Below are 20,992 nucleotides of genomic sequence, written 5' to 3' on the forward strand. Positions count from 1 at the left end.
TGGCGGAGGCAGTACTGCAGTGCTACCAGCTTGTAACTGATGTGGTGATATCTGAGATGGAGGCTGAACATGAGGAGGAGGAGGCTGATGCGCAGGAGCTGTACACTGTGGGGGCAACTCTGACTGACATAGGGCCCGCAATCCTCGGTGTGGGGAGAATGTGTTCCGTCCCAAGGTCCGACTGTGTCCCGGCTTCCACTATGTTTACCCAGTGTGCCGTCAGGGAGATGTACCATCCCAGGCCACAAGCACTTGTCCACATGTCCGTTGTCAGGTGGACTCTCCCAGTAACTGCGTTGTTGAGGGCACGGCAGATGTTTTGGGACACGTGCTTGTGTAGTGCGGGGATGGCACACCGGGCAAAATAGTGTCGGCTGGGGACTGAGCACCTAGGGACGGCCACCACCATAAGGTTGCGGAAGGATTCCATCTCCACCAGCCTAAAAGGCAGCATTTCCAACGCAAGCAGTCGTGAAATGTGCGAATTTAGGACCGTGGCCTGTGGGGCGTTGGCTGCGAATTTGAACTTTCGTTCAAAGGTCTGGGATATGGACAATTGAACGCTGCGGTGGGACGTGGACGTGGATGTTGATCCTGTTTCTTGAGAAACTGCCATAAAAAGTGAAGACTGAGAGGAAGGGGCATCTTTGCATGCAGTATGGACAGGGGATTGCCTTTCACGCACAACAGGGGATTCTCTTACACGCACAACAGCGGAAGAAGTAGTGGTGACACCCGCTGACACTGGTCGTGGACCCTGGGTTTCGCCCCACAAAGTCGGGTGCTTTGCTGCCATGTGCCTGATCATGCTGGTGGTGGTCAGGCTGGTAGTTTTGTCACCCCTGCTGATGCTGGCATGGCAGGTGGTACAAATGGCCTTTTTGGGGTTATCAGCAGAGTCTTTAAAAAACTTCCAGACTCTGGAAGACCTACCGGTTATACTGGCAACGTCCCTCGTGTTGGTGTTACGGGGAACGGTTGTCCGCTTCTGTCTGCGGTCACCACACTGCTTCTTCCTGCCTGTTGGGGCACTCTGCCTCCCTCCCCCTGTGTGCTGCCGGCCTCGCTCTGCGTGTCGTCCTGCCACATTGGGTCAGTTAGTAGATCATCCACCACCTCCTCCTCTTCCACTTCCGCACCACGATCCTCCTCCTCACTTCCTAGCAATTGTGTCTCGTCATCGTCCACCTCTTGTGACAAATTGCCAGTGTTGCCTTCCTGTGGCCGTGGCTGTTCAAATATTTGGGCATCGCTACATGGGATCTCCTCTTCCACCACTTTAAGCGGAGCAGGCGAGGGGCACAAATATGGAAATGGTCCCGTGAACAGCTCTTCAGAGTGTCCAACTGTGGGATCAGTTGCTGTCTGACGACACTCGGCATGGTGGGAGGAAGGAGCATCAGGGTGAGGAGGAGTATGCGGTTGAGACTCACGGCTACTAAAACTTGACCGTGTGGAAGACAGACCGGAGGTGGTGGTGCCCAGGTAACTGGAAGTATTATCTGCTATCCAATTAATAACCTGTTCACACTGATCAGTTCGCAATACTGGTGTTGTTGTGTGCTTCCCTAGTAATTCGGTCAAGAAGTGGGAGCGAGAAGATGTGGCTGTTGGTTGTGGCACATTTTCACCTTGGCCATGGCCCCGTCCTGTGCATGTGCCATCAACATAACATCCAGTTCCACGTCCCTTGCCACGCGCCTTGCCCATTGAAAATGAAGTGAAATAGCTTACACTCGCACTATCAATGGAAAAAGGGTAATAAAAAGGAGGTTAGAACCGTGGAAGAGGAAAACCAGAGTTCTAATTTCCTGGCATATATCAGATTTTTTTAAATAGATATATTTGTGTCTGAACAGTGAGCGAGACACTCAAACTGTTTTTTTTTCTGTAAAAAATGCAAAAAGGTGGATAATACAGAGATTTGAACCGTGGAACTGCAAAACCACAGTTCTAATTTACTGGCATATACCAGACTTTTTTAAATAGATATATTTGTGTCTGAACAGTCAGCGAGACACTCAAACTGATTTTTTTTCTGTAAAAAATGCAAAAAGGTGGATAATACAGAGATTTGAACAGTGGAACTGCAAAACCACAGTTCTAATTTACTGGCATATACCAGACTTTTTTAAATAGATCTATTTGTGTCTGACCAGTCAGCGAGACACTCAAACTGTTTTTTTTTATGTAAAAAAGTCCAAAAAGTGAATAATACACAGATTTAAACGTGGAACTGCAAACCCACAGTTCTAATATCCTGGCGTATACCAGACTTTTTTAAATAGATATATTTGTGTCTGAACAGTGAGCGAGACACTCAAACTGTTTTTTTTTAAGTAAAAAAGGCAAAAAGGTGGATAATACAGATATTTGAACCGTGGAACTGCAAAACCACAGTTCTAATTTCCTGGCATATACCAGACTTTTTTAAATAGATATATTTGTGTCTGAACAGTCAGCGAGACACTCAAACTGTATTTTTTTATGTAAAAAAGTCCAAAAAGTGAATAATACAGAGATTTAAACCGTGGAACTGCAAAATCACAGTTCTAATTTCCTGGCATATACCAGACTTTTTTAAATAGATATATTTGTGTCTGAAAAGTGAGCGAAACACTCAAACTGTTTGTTTTTATGTAAAAAAAGGCCAAAAAATGGATAATACAGAGATTTGAACAATGGAACTGCAAAACCACTGTACTAATTTACTGGCATATACCAGACTGTTTTAAATAGATCTATTTTTGTCTGCACAAATCAGCGAGACACTCACACTGCATTTTTTATGTAAAAAATGCCAAAAAGTGGATAATACAGAGATTTCAACCGTGGAACTGCAAAACCACAGTTCTAATTTCCTGGCGTATATCAGACTTTTTTAAATAGATATATTTGTGTCTGAACAGTCAGTGAGACACTCAAACTGTTTTTTTTTATGTAAAAAAGTCCAAAAAGTGAATAATACAGAGATTTAAACCGTGGAACTGCAAAATCACAGTTCTAATTTCCTGGCGTATACCAGACTTTTTTAAATAGATATATTTGTGTCTGAACAGTGAGCGAGACACTCAAACTGTTTTTTTTATGTAAAAAATGCCAAAAAGTGGATAATACAGAGATTTGAACTGTGGAACTGCAAAACCACAGTTCTAATTTACTGGTGTTTATCAGACTTTTTTAAATAGATCTATTTGTGTCTGAACAGTCAGCGAGACACTCAAACTGTATTTTTTTATGTAAAAAAGTCCAAAAAGTGAATAATACACAGATTTGAAGCGTGGAACTGCAAAACCACAGTTCTAATTTCCTAGCATATACAAGACTTTTTTAAATAGATATATTTGTGTCTGAACAGTGAGCGAGACACTCAAACTGTTTTTTTTATGTAAAAAAGGCCAAAAAGTGGATAATACAGAGATTTGAACTGTGGAACTGCAAAACCACAGTTCTAATTTACTGGTGTTTATCAGACTTTTTTAAATAGATCTATTTGTGTCTGAACAGTCAGCGAGACACTCAAACTGTATTTTTTTATGTAAAAAAGTCCAAAAAGTGAATAATACACAGATTTGAAGCGTGGAACTGCAAAACCACAGTTCTAATTTCCTAGCATATACAAGACTTTTTTAAATAGATATATTTGTGTCTGAACAGTTAGCGAGACACACAAACTGTTTTTTTTATATAAAAAAGGCAAAAAAGAGGATAATACAGAGATTTGAACCGTGGTACTGCAAAACCACAGTTCTAATTTCCTAGTGTATACCAGAGTTTTTTAAATAGATATATTTGTGTCTGAACAGTGAGCGAGACACTCAAACTGTATTTTTTTATGTAAAAAATGCCAAAAAGTGGATAATACAGAGATTTGAACTGTGGAACCACAAAACGACAGTTCTAATTAACTGGCGCATACCAGACTGTTTTAAATAGTTCTATTTGTGTCTGAACAGTCAGCGAGACACTCAAACAGTTTTTTTTAATGTCAAAAAGGCCTAAAAAGTGGATAATACCTAGATTTGAACCGTGGAACTGCAAAACCACAGTTCTAATTTCCTGGCGTATACCAGACTTTTTTAAATAGATCTATTTCTGTCTGACCAGTCAGCGAGACACTCAAACTGTTTTTTTTTTAGGTAAAAAAGTCCAAAAAGTGAATAATACAGAGATTTAAACCGTGGAACTGCAAAACCACAGTTCTAATATCCTGGCGTATACCAGACTTTTTAAAATAGATATATTTGTGTCTGAACAGTGAGCGACACACTCAAACTGTTTTTTTGATGTAAAAAAGGCAAAAAGGTGGATAATACAGAGATTTGAACCATGGAACTGCAAAACCACAGTTCTAATTTCCTGGCGTATATCAGACTTTTTTAAATAGATCTATTTGTGTCTGAACAGTCAGCGAGACACTCGAACTGTTTTTTTTTTTTTAAAAAAAGTCCAAAAAGGTGGATAATACAGAGATTTGAACCGTGGAACTGCAAAACCACAGTTCTAATTTCCTGGTGTATACCAGACTTTTTTAAATAGATATATTTGTGTCTGAAAAGTCAGCGAGACACTGAAACTGTTTTTTTTTATGTAAAAAAGGCAAAAAGATGGATAATACAGAGATTTGAACCATGGAACTGCAAAACCACAGTTCTAACTTACTGGCGCATACCAGACTGTTTTAAATAGATCTATTTTTGTCTGAACAGTCAGCGAGACACTGAAACTGTTTTTTTTTTATGTAAAAAATGCCAAAAAGTGGATAATACAGAGATTTGAACTGTGGAATAGTGTTGAGCCACCCCCGTAGTGTTCGAGTTCGGTTCGGTTCGTCGAACACCCGTGTGTTCGCCGAACTGTTCATCGAACACCTTCGAACACCGTTAAAACCAATGGCAGGCAAAAAAAAACACATAGAAAACACCTTCAAAGGTGTCCAAAAGCTGACAAACTGCTCAGAAGACACAACTAACACATGGAAAAGTGACAAGTACATCTAGTCATGCGAAAAGAAAAGAGGTGGAGGAGTAAAAGGAGGGGGAGACACAGATATAGGCATGTCATGCCCTTCTAAAACCAAAAAAGTGCGAAGCCGACATGGCCAGTCCGTTCCTGCCCGTGCGACCTCCGTGTCGCCGGGTTTGTGCCAGAGCCGCGGTGGACCCTGACGGCCAGCCCCCCTCTCCCAATAGTGGTGCCTGTCCGCTGGTGGGTCGAGCGAGCCCCCCTGTGGTGGAGGCAGCTCTAAGCTTTTTAATTTAAATTGTCTCTCTAATTTGAATGAATATACTTTAAATCCATTTACAAGGATCTATTGGAGGGCAAGTCTCATGCCAGCAGCCACGTAATTCCAGCTCCAGTAGCGTCCACTAAAGCTGCTGCAGTTAAAAAGCTTTTATAAGGATCGAGCTCGGCTGTCCACCACAAGGCATCCTACTGCCAGTCCCAGCCCCTATGCCTTAGGGTGCCTCCTGATGCTCTTCACTGAGTATCCCGTGGTCCCGAAGCATTTCCTTTGAAAAAATTAAGTGTCCAAACTACAGGTGGTGTAGCTTGCTTAACAGCCGGGATAATCCGCTGACTAGCAGACACTGCTACTAGGCACAAAGTATTTCCTGGGCTAGATGCAGTTAAAAATTTGTAAGTAGATACTCTCGTTGGATGCTGAGAAAGCATTCCATAGAGTCTCCTGGCACGCCATATATGATTCTCTTAAAAAGCTTGGGGTAGGGGTCTAGGGGACCCTTTTATAGCCAAAATCACGGCCCTGTATCACAATACGTCACCTAGGCTGAAGATAAATGGAACTGTAGCACCGAGGGCTCGGTTGCTACAGACGTATTGCACCTCACCCAGAGGTGTGATATCTCACTCTCAGATAAGGATGGAGTGTGGATCAGGACCCGACACCTGCATGCATTACACCACATTGCCGTGGGGCAGGGCGACCAATATGCCCCTGAGATGGGCACGACAGTCCCTGTCCCTGGCTGGAGTGGGGGGAGGGAACACTGAGGAAGGGGAACCCTGCAGTGCAGGAGCAGGGAGGAAGCAGTTCCTGGGTGCATTGAGAAGGGAGTATAAAAGGTGGGCACCATCTTAGTTCAGTGCAGAGAAGTCTGAGCAGAAGTGGCAGGGAGCAGGGGCTCTGCATGAGCTCTGCTCCGGAGGCGGGCCTAGTAACAGAGGCCCAGGCCTGCAAGAGGGAGAAGGAAGGAAGAGGAGCGGAGAAGGCTCCAGGAACGAGGAATGAAGGGATCCCAGGGGTGCGGACGGGCGAGTCGCCACCGCACGCCCGAATCCACCTGCGTGGAGGGGTCAGGCCAAAGGGGGAGACCGGTCCCCGAACTAGTGGAGGCAGGAAACGACCCTCAGCTAGAAACCGGAGGCTCTGACATTTTATGTGGCGCAGCCCCTTGCTCCACCCGCTAGGAAGGCACCACATAGGGTCAGGGAAACTGGCGCCAAGTTTACCAAGAGGAGGCCCGAGGCAGCCGGACAGAAGTGTTGGTAAGAAAGGCCAGACAAAGGACACACAAAGGGGGTCCTGTGAAGCGCTCCAAAGTTATCTGGGAGTTGTCTGAGCCCCTCACCTGGTGAGCACAGTACGACGTGGGCAGCCGTTACCTGCAGACGTGGTCTGGATAATAAGAACTGTGAGTAAATGCCCTGAACTGCATCACTGACTCCGTGTCGTTACTGCTGCTGCCCTGCACCATCACCCCCATCCTCCGCATACACTGCCCTGAGGCTATACTCCTCCCGTGGGGAGTTATGCTACGCTCTGCTGCACCCACAACACCAGCCTTAGCGGTCTGCCCTGTAGCGGCGGTTCACTCTGACCGCAATCCACGGGTGGCGTAGTCGGACATTTAAACATCAAAACCACATAAATAGTTCCGCCACTGGTTTGACCGCCCTGAGCCACGGAACCGGATCGCCGCCACGAAGACTACAACCACCAGCATCCACCAAAAAGGGTCCGGCTCCGGGTGTCCCAAAGCCCAGGGGGTGCGTCAGAACATTTTCATCACCTTTCACAATCACCAATGGGACAAGGCAGGGATGTCCTCTGTCCCCTCTCTTATACATCCTAGTGACGGAGCACCTGCTCTCATCAATTCGCCATAACCCCAATATTAGGTGGATTGAGGTGGGAGGCACCGAGTACAAGTGCTCTCTATTTGCTGATGATGTCCTAGTATATATCACTCAATCACATATATCCATCCCTGCTGTTATGGCTGAAATAGATCACTTTGTTACATGGTAAAATTTTAAAATCAATGCAGCGAAGTCTGAGGCCCTCGATGTCTCCCTCCCTAAATCCATATAGGATTCCATCCAGTCCAACTTTCCCTTTGCCTGGCCCTCACAGGGTATCAAATACTTAGGAATTCCTATTCATAGAGACCTCTCCCATCTATGTTATCTTAATTTTGGGCCCTTTATTGAACAATTCCATACAGACCACGGTTGGCAAGTTAGAACTGTAAGATTCACTACGTGAACCACTGGTGTTTTGTGGAAAAGCACATGTACACCGCGTTCCAAATTATTATGCAAAAAGTGTTTAGGAGTGATAAGGGAAGAATTTGTTTGTTTGTCAGTTAAACTCATTGATGGTGATGTCTGTCAGGGCTCTTTATATCACTGTAAGCAATTGCAGACACCTGTGCTAATTAGTTTGGCAGGTGTGTCCAATGAAAGGCAAGACTACTTAAGAAGGCTCTCTCACATTATTAAGCAGCCTACATTTTCTGCCAAAATGGGAAAGAAAAAGGATGTGTCGGCTGCTGAGAAGCAACAAATTGTGGAGTGTTTAGGTCAAGGCATGACTACAATCAACATTGTGCGATGATCAGGATGAAGTGTCTTGGCAATCAAGAAGTATGTAGCTGATTCACAGTACACACGTGTGCGTGCTGATAAGGGCAAATTGAGGACTCTTTCTTACAGGCAATTACGTCAGGTTGAAAGAGCAGCGGCAAAAAAGCCTTGTCATAGCAGCAGACAAGTTTTTGAAGCTGCTTGTGCCTCCAACGTCCCCCGAACAACAAGATGCAGGGTCCTTCAGAGGTTTGCAGCTGTGCATACGCCATCCTGTCGACCTCCTCTATCCACTTCACACAAGCAGAAACGGCTCCAGTGGGCCAAACATTACATGAAGACTGATTTCAAAACTGTTTTGTTCACGGATGAGTGCCGTGCAGCGCTCGATGGTCCAGATGAATGGAGTGGAGGATGGCTGGTTGATGGACACCCCACGCAAACACGGCTACAGCGCCAACAAGGAGGAGGTGGAGTAATGTTTTGGGCTGGAATCATGGGGAGAGAGATTGTCGGCCCCTTTAGGATCCCTGAAGGCGCTAAAGATGAACTCCATAATGTATGTGGATTTTCTCAAACAGCACTTCCTGCCATGGTTCAAGAAGAAGAACCGTGTATTTCACAGCAAGATCATTTTTCTGCATGATAATGCACCATCTCATGCTGCACATAAAACATCTGCATCTCTGGCTGATATGGGCATAAAAGGGGACAAACTTATGGTGTGACCCCCATGCTCCCCTGACCTCTACCCCATTCAGAACCTTTGGAGCATCATTAAAAGGAGTGTCTATGATGGCGGGAGGCAGTTCACATCTAAGCAACAGCTCTGGGAGGGTATTCTGTCCTCATGCAAAACAATTGAAGCAGAAACCATCCAAAACCTGACAAATTCAATGGACGAGAGAGTTCAGAAGCTCCTTTCGAACAAGGGGTCCTATGTGAAAATGTAACATCACCTAGAATAAAGTTTTGAGTTGAAAACTGTTTGATTTCAGTTTCTAACAACCTGCTAATGCTTATAATTTCAAAAATGACCATTTTTTTGGTCTTTATTAAAATGAAAAGGTTGATCGAAAAGTTTGGGGGATCTAAGAGTGTGGCAACCCAGTAGTCATGATTACTTCGAATTCTGACAATATGAGGGTCATGCTGCAGGTAGTGCAGCAAGAAGGCACTTATGTGTCTTGCGCATCTCGGAGCCCCAAAATTATTTTCCGGGCTAGATGCAGCTAAAAATTATTTTTAATTTTAAATCTGGTGAAGCTTATTATAGATGGCCTAATAGGATCAGTGCTGCACACTGCTACAAAGCCCAAATTATTTTCCAGTCAAGATACAGATAAACATGATTAGTAATTTGAAAGCTTAAAACGGTTGGTAGGGTGATTTTAACCAATCATCAAGCTTTTACTCTCCCCAGGATGACACAGGGGTAGAAAAGTCGTTTCGGATCCATGATTTGTTCATCTTTATGAACGTGAGTCTGTCTACATTATCAGTGGAGAGCCGCGTGCGCTTATCTGTCAGCACACCACCAGCAGCGCTGAACACACGTTCAGACAGAACGCTGGCTGCGGGGCATGACAAGATCTCCAAGGCGTAAGTGGCTAGCTCCGGCCATTTATCCAGATTGGAAGCCCAAAAAGAGCAAGGGTCCAGTGACACAGTCGTGGCTTCAATGTTTACTTGGAGATACTCCTGTACCATCGTCTCTAGGCGTTGACTATGTGTCAGACTTCTTGTCTCCTGTGGCCTTGCAAAGGATGGGCTAAAAAAGTGGTGAAATGATTCCGCAAAATTGATGTTACCAGCGGATACTGTGGTTCTGTTACGGTTTGAGTGCTGAACACTTGACGGTCCCACGGTTGGCAAGTTGGAACTGTGAGATTCACTACGTGCACCACTGGTATTTTGTGGAAAAGCACATGTAAGATTCTGCAACAGTCTCTGCTGATACTCCTGCATGCGTGCATCCCTTTCTATGGCAGGAATAATTTCTGCAAATTTACTTTTGTACCGGGGATCTAACAGTGTGGCAACCCAGTAGTCAGGATTATTTCTAATTCTCACAATTCGAGGGTCATGTTGCAGGTAGTGCAGCAAGAAGGCACTCATGTGTGTTGCGCATCCAGGAGCACCAAGTCCCTGTTGTGTTGGTGGCGAGGTAACAATCATGCTTCCTTCCTCTGTCCTCTCCCCCCAACCTCGCACAACAGAAATGTGATCAAGGTCTCCCTCATCTGATGAGTCTTCCATCAGTTCGTCCTCCACTTCTTCCTGGGCTCCTGCACCTTCCTCACTAGTTTGGCTGCTACCATGCGCCCTGGTAAAATCATCTCCCCCACCCTCACATGCCTGCCGCCTTGGTGCTGCCGACCGTCTGGACCTTGCAGATGTTAGCCCTTCCGCATACAACTCCTCCTCCTCTACTTCCTCCACCTCCTCTTGTGCCACCACCTGACTCCGAATTCTGTTTAACATGTGCTCCAGCATGTAAATCACCGGAATAGTCATGCTGATAATGGCATCGTCAGCACTAAACATCTTCGTCGCCATTTCAAAACTGTGCAGAAGGGTGCATAGGTCCCTGATCTGAGACCACTCCTCCAGCGTGATTTGCCCCACCTCTGAATCTCGTTGGCCCAGGCTATACGTCAGAATGTATTGCACCAGGGCTTGTCGGTGCTGCCACAGTCGCTGCAACATGTGCAGAGTTGAATTCCACCGGGTAGGCACATCGCATTTTAGCCGGTGAAGTGGCAGGCCCAACGACTTCTGTAGAGATGTAAGTCGCTGAGCTGCGGGATGCGAACGGCGGAAGTGAGCACACAGCGACCGTGCCCTCTGCAGAAGGCCATCTAGTCTGGGATAGTGGGCTAAAAATTGCTGGACAACCAGGTTCAACACGTGAGCCATACAAGGCACCCAGGTTTGCAGCATTGTCGCACACGGCCTTCCCTGGTTTCAGGTCCAGTGGAGACAACCATTCATGAAATTGGTTCTCCAGAGCTGACCACAACTCCTCAGCTGTGTGACTCACATTTCCCAGACATTTGAATGTAAAAACCGCCTGATGACGTTGAGCCCTACTGCCAGCATAGTAAGGAGGTGTGCAGGATCCCTTCTGCGCAGTTAGAAAGCTTGTGGCATGACCAGACAGGCTTTGGGTGCAGGTGGAAGACCGAGAGGAGGTTGAGGAGGCAGAAGCAGTGGAGGAACTTTGACATAAAGAGGATTGACGCACAACTCGTGGGGATGGCAAGACTTGGACAGCAGCCCCTTGTCCTGCTGTCACCATAGTTACCCAGTGCCCAGTCAGCGACATGTAACGCCCCTGTCCATGCCTACTCGTCCAAGTGTCTGTGGTGAAATGCACCCTGTCACACACAGAGTTTCTCAAAGAAGCGGTGATGTTGTGTGCGACATGCTGGTGGAGCGCAGGCACACCTTTCTTTGAGAAGTAGTGCCGACTGGGCATCTGGTACTGGGGCACTGCGATGGACATAAGGTCTCAAAAATCCTCTGTGTCCACCAGGCGGAAAGGCAGCATTTCTGTAGCCAAGAGCTTGCAGATGGTGAAATTCAACCTCTTAGCTTTCTCATGGCTAGGAGGAAATGGTCTTTTACTTGTCCACATCTGAGGGACCGAGGGCTGGCTATTGTGCTTAGACGGGGTTGATAAGGGTGTCCCCGGCAAACTGCCGGTCTGTGAGGAAGATGCAGGCGGACATGTTAGGTTGCCTTGATCCAAAGGTGGTGCTATCGATGTCGGACAGCGCTCAAGACCAGCTGGTGTTACCACCTCCAAAGAAAATGATGACCTGCCAATCACGCTGGCTGTTGCGGGTAAAGAGGTGGCAGGTCTGCGCCCCAAAACAGGTGTGACTGCTGTCCCCCCAGTCACAGAGGATGAAGAGGCCGCGGATGCACAACATATGGCAGACGGTGGTTGGCCCGGCCGGCTAGGCCGCATTGTAGCACACTGAGCTTCCCACTGCAACTTATGCTTCATGTCCATGTGCCGGTTCATGCATGAAGTACTCAAACTATGTATTTCTTGGCCTCTACTTAGCTTTTGCTGACAAATGTTACAGATAACACGAGTTGGATCATCTTTATCGATCTGAAAAAATGCCCAGGCTATGCAAGGCTTAGCACCCATGCGACCTGAAGAGCCACCACGACTTGTGGTGAGAGGCAGAGTTGTGTTTGAGGATGCAGTTGTTGACGTGCTTCCAGTACTACGTCTCTGTCCAGGAAGGCGCAACCTGACATCGTCGTCACTAGCATCTTCCTCCACCTCCTCTGCTGACCTCATCTCTTGGCTGACTGTGGGTTGACAGTAAGTGGGATCTCCGACCTCATCATCATCACCCTGTGCGTTATCACACCCGTCGTCCTCAGAGCCAACCTGTTCCTGCCCTGACAAAAAACTAAAGTTGTCGCTCCAATCAGGTATTTGAGTCTTATCATCGTCTTCCTCATTGTCTCCACCAACAGGAGTTACAGTTTGGGAATGAGGGTCTACATTATGGTCAGAACCTTCTGCGTCTGGTCCTGGATCCGACTCATAAATATTCTGGGCATCAGTGCAGATCATTTCCTCGTCTGGATTCACAGAAGCGCTGGAGTCGACCTCTGATTCCCAGGCTATAGTATGAGTAAACAGCTCTGCAGACTCAACCATCTGTTCTACCTCATACTCAGACGGGCAGCTGGAGATTTGGGAGCTGTGAGGAAGCAAGTGCGATTTGGGTGACACCTTTGAGGACTGGAGTATTTGTGATGTTGAAGTTGATGTGGAGGAGAGCCCACTTAAAGGAGCACTTGATATCCGTTGAAGCACCTGCTGTTTTTGTGCCTCATCTGGAATTTGTAGCGATTGGCGTGGCCGTAAGAAAGGGATCTTATCACATTGTCCGCTAAAAGAAGTAGACATTTTAGTTTGGCTGGAAGATGGTCTTTCTTCTGCACCTACCCCACGGACACAACCTTTATTCCCCTTCCCAACACGCCTATTCCCCTTTCCACCAGCAGCAGGCCTTTTTCCACTCATTTTGGTGGTTAACTAATTCACAACTCTGGAGTTGTTTGCACAAAAAAACAATGGATGGTAACCGAGCAGAGCTGAGTGGCCAAACTGTGGTATTAGGCCAAAACTATTGGCTGGGTTAGATGCAGAAAAAAATTATTTTTAATTTGCAACCTGATGGAGGTCAGTATAGATGGACTAATAGACCAAGTCCCACACACCGCTAGAAGCCCAAATATTTTTTCAGAGCTAGATGCAGAAAATTTTTTTATTCAATTTGCAACCTGATGGAGGTCAGTATAGATGGACTAATAGACCAAGTCCCACACACTGCTAGAAGCCCAAATATTTTTTCAGAGCTAGATGCAGAAAAAAATTATTTTTAATTTGCAACCTGATGGAGGTCAGTATAGATGGACTAATAGACCAAGTCCCACACACCGCTAGAAGCCCAAATATTTTTTCAGAGCTAGATGCAGAAAAAAATTATATTCAATTTGCAACCTGCTGGAGGTCAGTATAGAAGGACTAATAGAACAAGTCCCACACACTGCTAGAAGCCCAAATATTTTTTCAGAGCTAAATGAAGAAAAAAATTATTTTTAATTTGCAACCTGATGGAGGTCAGTATAGATGGACTAATAGACCAAGTCCCACACACTGCTAGAAGCCCAAATATTTTTTCAGAGCTAGATGCAGAAAAAAATTATTTTTAATTTGCAACCTGATGGAGGTCAGTATAGATGGACTAATAGAACAAGTCCCACACGCTGCTAGAAGCCCAAATATTTTTTCAGAGATAAATGAAGAAAAAAATTATTTTTAATTTGCAACCTGATGGAGGTCAGTATAGATGGACTAATAGACCAAGTCCCACACACTGCTAGAAGCCCAAATATTTTTTCAGAGCTAGATGCAGAAAAAAATTATTTTTAATTTGCAACCTGATGGAGGTCAGTATAGATGGACTAATAGACCAAGTCCCACACACCGCTAGAAGCCCAAATATTTTTTCAGAGCTAGATGCAGAAAATTTTTTTATTCAATTTGCAACCTGATGGAGGTCAGTATAGATGGACTAATAGACCAAGTCCCACACACTGCTAGAAGCCCAAATATTCTTTCAGAGCTAGATGCAGAAAAAAATTATTTTTAATTTGCAACCTGATGGAGGTCAGTATAGATGGACTAATAGACCAAGTCCCACACACCGCTAGAAGCCCAAATATTTTTTCAGAGCTAGATGCAGAAAAAAATTATATTCAATTTGCAACCTGCTGGAGGTCAGTATAGAAGGACTAATAGAACAAGTCCCACACACTGCTAGAAGCCCAAATATTTTTTCAGAGCTAAATGAAGAAAAAAAATATTTTTAATTTGCAACCTGATGGAGGTCAGTATAGATGGACTAATAGAATGATGCTATGCCCAAAAGATTTTACTTCACTAGGTGCAGTAAAAAAATTGGTATTCTATACACAGGTGGTATATCTTGCAACACAGATAGGCTACTCCACTGACTAACACACTCTGCAATAGGCCAAAAAGGATTAGCTTTGCTAGATTCAGCCAAATGCTGTGAAAAAAACTTGCACAGCACTGGCACAGACCTGCCTGGCAAAAACTGATAGGAACTGATGTAACCTAGTCCTGAAAAGGACTCCAATTACAATTAGTCTTTACTCCCACAATCTATCTATTTAAGAGCACAGACCTGCTTGATAAAAGTCGTAGGAAATGCTGTAACCTAGTCCTTAAAAGGACTGCAATCACAACTATTCCCTACTCCCAAGCTATCTGTATATTTGTGCGAAAATTGGCTTGAAATTAACAAGGTATAGCGCACACAGCAACAGCGGTGCCGTCTAACACGCAGCTGCAGCAGTGAGAAAATGGTGGCGACGGGGAAAATGGCTTGGTCTTATAGGGCAAGGACATGTGACATACACTGCCAATCACACATGCCCTTGCTTGTGTGAAAAAAAGCACTTCGCTCCGTGTGTGCGCTGCTGATAGGCTGACAGATTTCACCTCCCCACTGCAAATGCGGGAAAGAGAAAAAAAAATGGAGATCTTCATTGTTCCTGCAGAGATCCATCCCCTGCCCCTCCCCCCGCCCCGCTGTACACTCAAACTGCGTATTAACATTAATTTTCATCATTACTGAGAAAAAATCCAGTTATGATTTTGGTGCACGAACAGTTATCGAACATAACCTCGAACAGCCGAATTTTACTCAAATTGTTCGTGTTCGCCGACCGGCTCGAACACCGCCCAAAACAGCTCGAATTTGAGATTGGCGAACAGTTCGAGTAGAACAACGCTCATCTCTACTCAACACTACTGAACACACTTTCAGACAGAACGCTGGCTGCGGGGCATGACAAGATCTCCAAGGCGTAAGTGGCTAGCTCCGGCCATTTATCCAGATTGGAAGCTCAAAAAGAGCAAGGGTCCAGTGACACAGTCATGGCTTCAATGTTTACTTGGAGATACTCCTGTACCATCGTCTCTAGGCGTTGACTATGTGTCAGACTTCTTGTCTCCTGTGGCCTTGCAAAGGATGGGCTAAAAAAGTGGTGAAATGATTCCGCAAAATTGATGTTACCAGCAGATACTGTGGTTCTGTTACGGTTTAAGTGCTGAACACTTGACGGTCCCACGGTTGGCAAGTTGGAACTGTGAGATTCACTACGTGCACCACTGGTATTTTGTGGAAAAGCACATGTAAGATTCTGCAACAGTCTCTGCTGATACTCCTGCATGCGTGCATCCCTTTCTATGGCAGGAATAATTTCTGCAAATTTACTTTTGTACCGGGGATCTAACAGTGTGGCAACCCAGTAGTCAGGATTATTTCTAATTCTCACAATTCGAGGGTCATGTTGCAGGTAGTGCAGCAAGAAGGCACTCATGTGTGTTGCGCATCCAGGAGCACCAAGTCCCTGTTGTGTTGGTGGCGAGGTAACAATCATGCTTCCTTCCTCTGTCCTCTCCCCCCAACCTCGCACAACAGAAATGTGATCAAGGTCTCCCTCATCTGATGAGTCTTCCATCAGTTCGTCCTCCACTTCTTCCTGGGCTCCTGCACCTTCCTCACTAGTTTGGCTGCTACCATGCGCCCTGGTAAAACCATCTCCCCCACCCTCACATGCCTGCCGCCTTGGTGCTGCCGACCGTCTGGACCTTGCAGATGTTAGCCCTTCCGCATACAACTCCTCCTCCTCTACTTCCTCCACCTCCTCTTGTGCCACCACCTGACTCCGAATTCTGTTTAACATGTGCTCCAGCATGTAAATCACCGGAATAGTCATGCTGATAATGGCATCGTCAGCACTAAACATCTTCGTCGCCATTTCAAAACTGTGCAGAAGGGTGCATAGGTCCCTGATCTGAGACCACTCCTCCAGCGTGATTTGCCCCACCTCTGGATCTCGTTGGCCCAGGCTATACGTCAGAACGTATTGCACCAGGGCTTGTCGGTGCTGCCACAGTCGCTGCAACATGTGCAGAGTTGAATTCCACCGGGTAGGCACATCGCATTTTAGCCGGTGAAGTGGCAGGCCCAACGACTTCTGTAGAGATGTAAGTCGCTGAGCTGCGGGATGCGAACGGCGGAAGTGAGCACACAGCGACCGTGCCCTCTGCAGAAGGCCATCTAGTCTGGGATAGTGGGCTAAAAATTGCTGGACAACCAGGTTCAACACGTGAGCCATACAAGGCACGTGTGTGACATTGCCCCGGTGAAGGGCCGCACCCAGGTTTGCAGCATTGTCGCACACAGCCTTCCCTGGTTTCAGGTCCAGTGGAGACAACCATTCATGAAATTGGTTCTCCAGAGCTGACCACAACTCCTCAGCTGTGTGACTCACATTTCCCAGACATTTCAAAGTAAAAACCGCCTGATGACGTTGAGCCCTACTGCCAGCATAGTAAGGAGGTGTGCAGGATCCCTTCTGCGCAGTTAGAAAGCTTGTGGCATGACCAGACAGGCTTTGGGTGCAGGTGGAAGACCGAGAGGAGGTTGAGGAGGCAGAAGCAGTGGAGGAACTTTGAGATAAAGAGGATTGACGCACAACTCGTGGGGACGGCAAGACTTGGACAGCAGCCCCTTGTCCTGCTGTCACCATAGTTACCCAGTGCCCAGTCAGCGACATGTAACGCCCCTGTCCATGCCTACTCGTCCAAGTGTCTGTGGTGAAATGCACCCTGTCACACACAGAGTTTCTCAAAGAAGCGGTTATGTTGTGTGCTCATGCTGGTGGAGCGCAGGCACACCTTTCTTTGACAAGTAGTGCCGACTGGGCATCTGGTACTGGGGCACTGCGACGGACATAATGTCTCGAAAATCCTCTGTGTCCACCAGGCGGAAAGGCAGCATTTCTGTAGCCAAGAGCTTGCAGATGGTGAAATTCAACCTCTTAGCATTCTCATGGCTAGGAGGAAATGGTCTTTTACTTGTCCACATCTGAGGGACCGAGGGCTGGCTATTGTGCTTAGACGGGGTTGATAAGGGTGTCCCCGGCAAACTGCCGGTCTGTGAGGAAGATGCAGGCGGACATGTTAGGTTGCCTTGATCCAAAGGTGGTGCTATCGATGTCGGACAGCGCTCAACACCAGCTGGTGTTACCACCTCCAAAGAAAATGATGACCTGCCAATCACGCTGGCTGTTGCGGGTAAAGAGGTGGCAGGTCTGCGCCCCAAAACAGGTGTGACTGCTGTCCCCCCAGTCACAGAGGATGAAGAGGCCGCGGATGCACAAGATATGGCAGACGGTGGTTGGCCCGGCCGGCTAGGCTGCATTGTAGCACACTGAGCTTCCCACTGCAACTTATGCTTCATGTCCATGTGCCGGTTCATGCATGAAGTACTCAAACTATGTATTTTTTGACCTCTACTTAGCTTTTGCTGACAAATGTTACAGATAACACGAGTTGGGTCATCTTTATCGTTCTGAAAAAATGCTCAGGCTATGCAAGGCTTAGCACCCATGCGACCTGAAGAGCCACCACGACTTGTGGTGAGAGGCAGAGTTGTGTTTGAGGATGCAGTTGTTGACGTGCTTCCAGTACTACGTCTCTGTCCAGGAAGGCGCAACCTGACCTCGTCGTCACTAGCATCCTCCTCCACCTCCTCTGCTGACCTCATCTCTTGGCTGACTTTGGGTTGACAGTAAGTGGGATCTCCAACCTCATCATCATCACCCTGTGCGTTATCACACCCGTCGTCCTCAGAGCCAACCTGTTCCTGCCCTGACAAAAAACTAAAGTTGTCGCTCCAATCAGGTATTTGAGTCTCATCATCGTCTTCCTCATTGTCTCCACCAACAGGAGTTACAGTTTGGGAATGAGGGTCTACATTATGGTCAGAACCTTCTGCGTCTGGTCCTGGATCCGACTCATAAAGATTCTGGGCATCAGTGCAGATCATTTCCTCGTCTGGATTCACAGAAGCGCTGGAGTCGACCTCTGATTCCCAGGCTATAGTATGAGTAAACAGCTCTGCAGACTCAACCATCTGTTCTACCTCATACTCAGACGGGCAGCTGGAGATTTGGGAGCTGTGAGGAAGCAAGTGCGATTGGGGTGACACCTTTGAGGACTGGAGTATTTGTGATGTTGAAGTTGATGTGGAGGAGAGCCCACTTAAAGGAGCACTTGATATCCGTTGAAGCACCTGCTGTTTTTGTGCCTCATCTGGAATTTGTAGCGATTGGCGTGGCCGTAAGAAAGGGATCTTATCACATTGTCCGCTAAAAGAAGTAGACATTTTAGTTTGGCTGGAAGATGGTCTTTCTTCTGCAGATGTTACTGTTGCTTTAACACCTACCCCACAGACACAACCTTTTTTCCCCTTCCCAACACGCCTATTCCCCTTTACACCAGCAGCAGGCCTTTTTCCACTCATTTTGGTGGTTAACTAATTCACAACTCTGGAGTTGTTTGCACAAAAAAACAATGGATGGGAACCGAGCAGAGCTGAGTGGCCAAACTGTGGTATTAGGCCAAAACTATTGGCTGGGTTAGATGCAGAAAAAAATTATATTCAATTTGCAACCTGATGGAGGTCAGTATAGGTGGACTAATAGAACAAGTCCCACACACTGCTAGAAGGCCAAATATTTTTTCAGAGCTAGATGCAGAAAAAAAAATATATTCAGTTTGCAACCTGATGGAGGTCTGTATAGATGGATTAATAGAACAAGTCCCACACACTGCTAGAAGTCCAAATATTTTTTCAGAGGTAGATGCAGAAAAAAATTATATTCAGTTTGCAACCTGATGGAGGTCAGTATAGATGGGCTAATAGAACAAGTCCCACACACAGCTAGAAGCCCAAATATTTTTTCAGAGGTAGATGCAGAAAAAAATTATATTCAGTTTGCAACCTGATGGAGGTCTGTATAGATGGATTAATACAACAAGTCCCACACACAGCTAGAAGCCCAATATTTTTTCAGAGGTAGATGCAGAAAAAAAATATATTCAGTTTGCAACCTGATAGAGGTCAGTATAGATGGACTAATAGAGAAAGTCCCACACACTGCTAGAAGGCCAAATATTTTTTCAGAGCTAGATGCAGACAAAAAAATATTTTTAATTTGCAACCTGATGGAGGTCAGTATAGATGGACTAATAGAGAAAGTCCCACACACTGCTAGAAAGCCAAATATTTTTTCAGAGCTGGATGCAGACAAAAAATTATTTTGAATTTGCAACCTGATGGAGGTCAGTATAGGTGGACTAATAGAACAAGTCCCACACACTGCTAGAAGGCCAAATATTTTTTCAGAGCTAGATGCAGAAAAAAATTATATTCAGTTTGCAACCTGATGGAGGTCAGTATAGATGGACTAATAGAACAAGTCCCCCACACAGCTAGAAGCCCAAATATTTTTTCAGAGGTAGATGCAGAAAAAAATTATATTCAGTTTGCAACCTGATGGAGGTCTGTATAGATGGACTAATAGAGAAAGTCCCACACACTGCTAGAAGGCCAAATATTTTTTCAGAGCTAAATGCAGACAAAAAAATATTTTGAATTTGCAACCTGATGGAGGTCAGTATAGGTGGACTAATAGAACAAGTCCCACACACTGCTAGAAGGCCAAATATTTTTTCAGAGCTAGATGCAGAAAAAAATTATATTCAGTTTGCAACCTGATGGAGGCCAGTATAGATGGACTAATAGAACAAGTCCCACACACAGCTAGAAGCCCAAATATTTTTTCAGAGGTAGATGCAGAAAAAAATTATATTCAGTTTGCAACCTGATGGAGGTCTGTATAGATGGATTAATAGAACAAGTCCCACACACAGCTAGAAGCCCAATATTTTTTCAGAGGTAGATGCAGAAAAAAAATATATTCAGTTTCCAACCTGATGGAGGTCAGTATAGATGGACTAATAGAGAAAGTCCCACACACTGCTAGAAGGCCAAATATTTTTCAGAGCTAGATGCAGACAAAAAATTATTTTTAATTTGCAACCTGATGGAGGTCAGTATAGATGGACTAATAGAGAAAGTCCCACACACTGCTAGAAGGCCAAATATTTTTTCAGAGCTAGATGCAGATAAAAAATATTTTTAATTTGCAACCTGATGGAGGTCAGTATAGATGGACTAATAGAGAAAGTCCCACACACTGCTAGAAGGCCAAATATTTTTTCAGAGCTAGATGCAGAAAAAAATTATATTCAGTTTGCAACCTGATGGAGGTCAGTATAGATGGACTAATAGAACAAGTCCCACACACAGCTAGAAGCCCAAATATTTTTTCAGAGGTAGATGCAGAAAAAAATTATATTCAGTTTGCAACCTGATGGAGGTCTGTATAGATGGATTAATAGAACAAGTCCCACACACAGCTAGAAGCCCAATATTTTTTCAGAGGTAGATGCAGAAAAAAAATATATTCAGTTTCCAACCTGATGGAGGTCAGTATAGATGGACTAATAGAGAAAGTCCCACACACTGCTAGAAGGCCAAATATTTTTTCAGAGCTAGATGCAGACAAAAAATTATTTTTAATTTGCAACCTGATGGAGGTCAGTATAGATGGACTAATAGAGAAAGTCCCACACACTGCTAGAAGGCCAAATATTTTTTCAGAGCTAGATGCAGAT

The sequence above is a fragment of the Phyllobates terribilis genome, unplaced genomic scaffold, assembly GCF_046119375.1.
Source record: "Phyllobates terribilis strain yellow unplaced genomic scaffold, ASM4611937v1 Scaffold_5__5_contigs__length_657084704, whole genome shotgun sequence".
NCBI classification, from domain to species: domain Eukaryota; kingdom Metazoa; phylum Chordata; class Amphibia; order Anura; family Dendrobatidae; genus Phyllobates; species Phyllobates terribilis.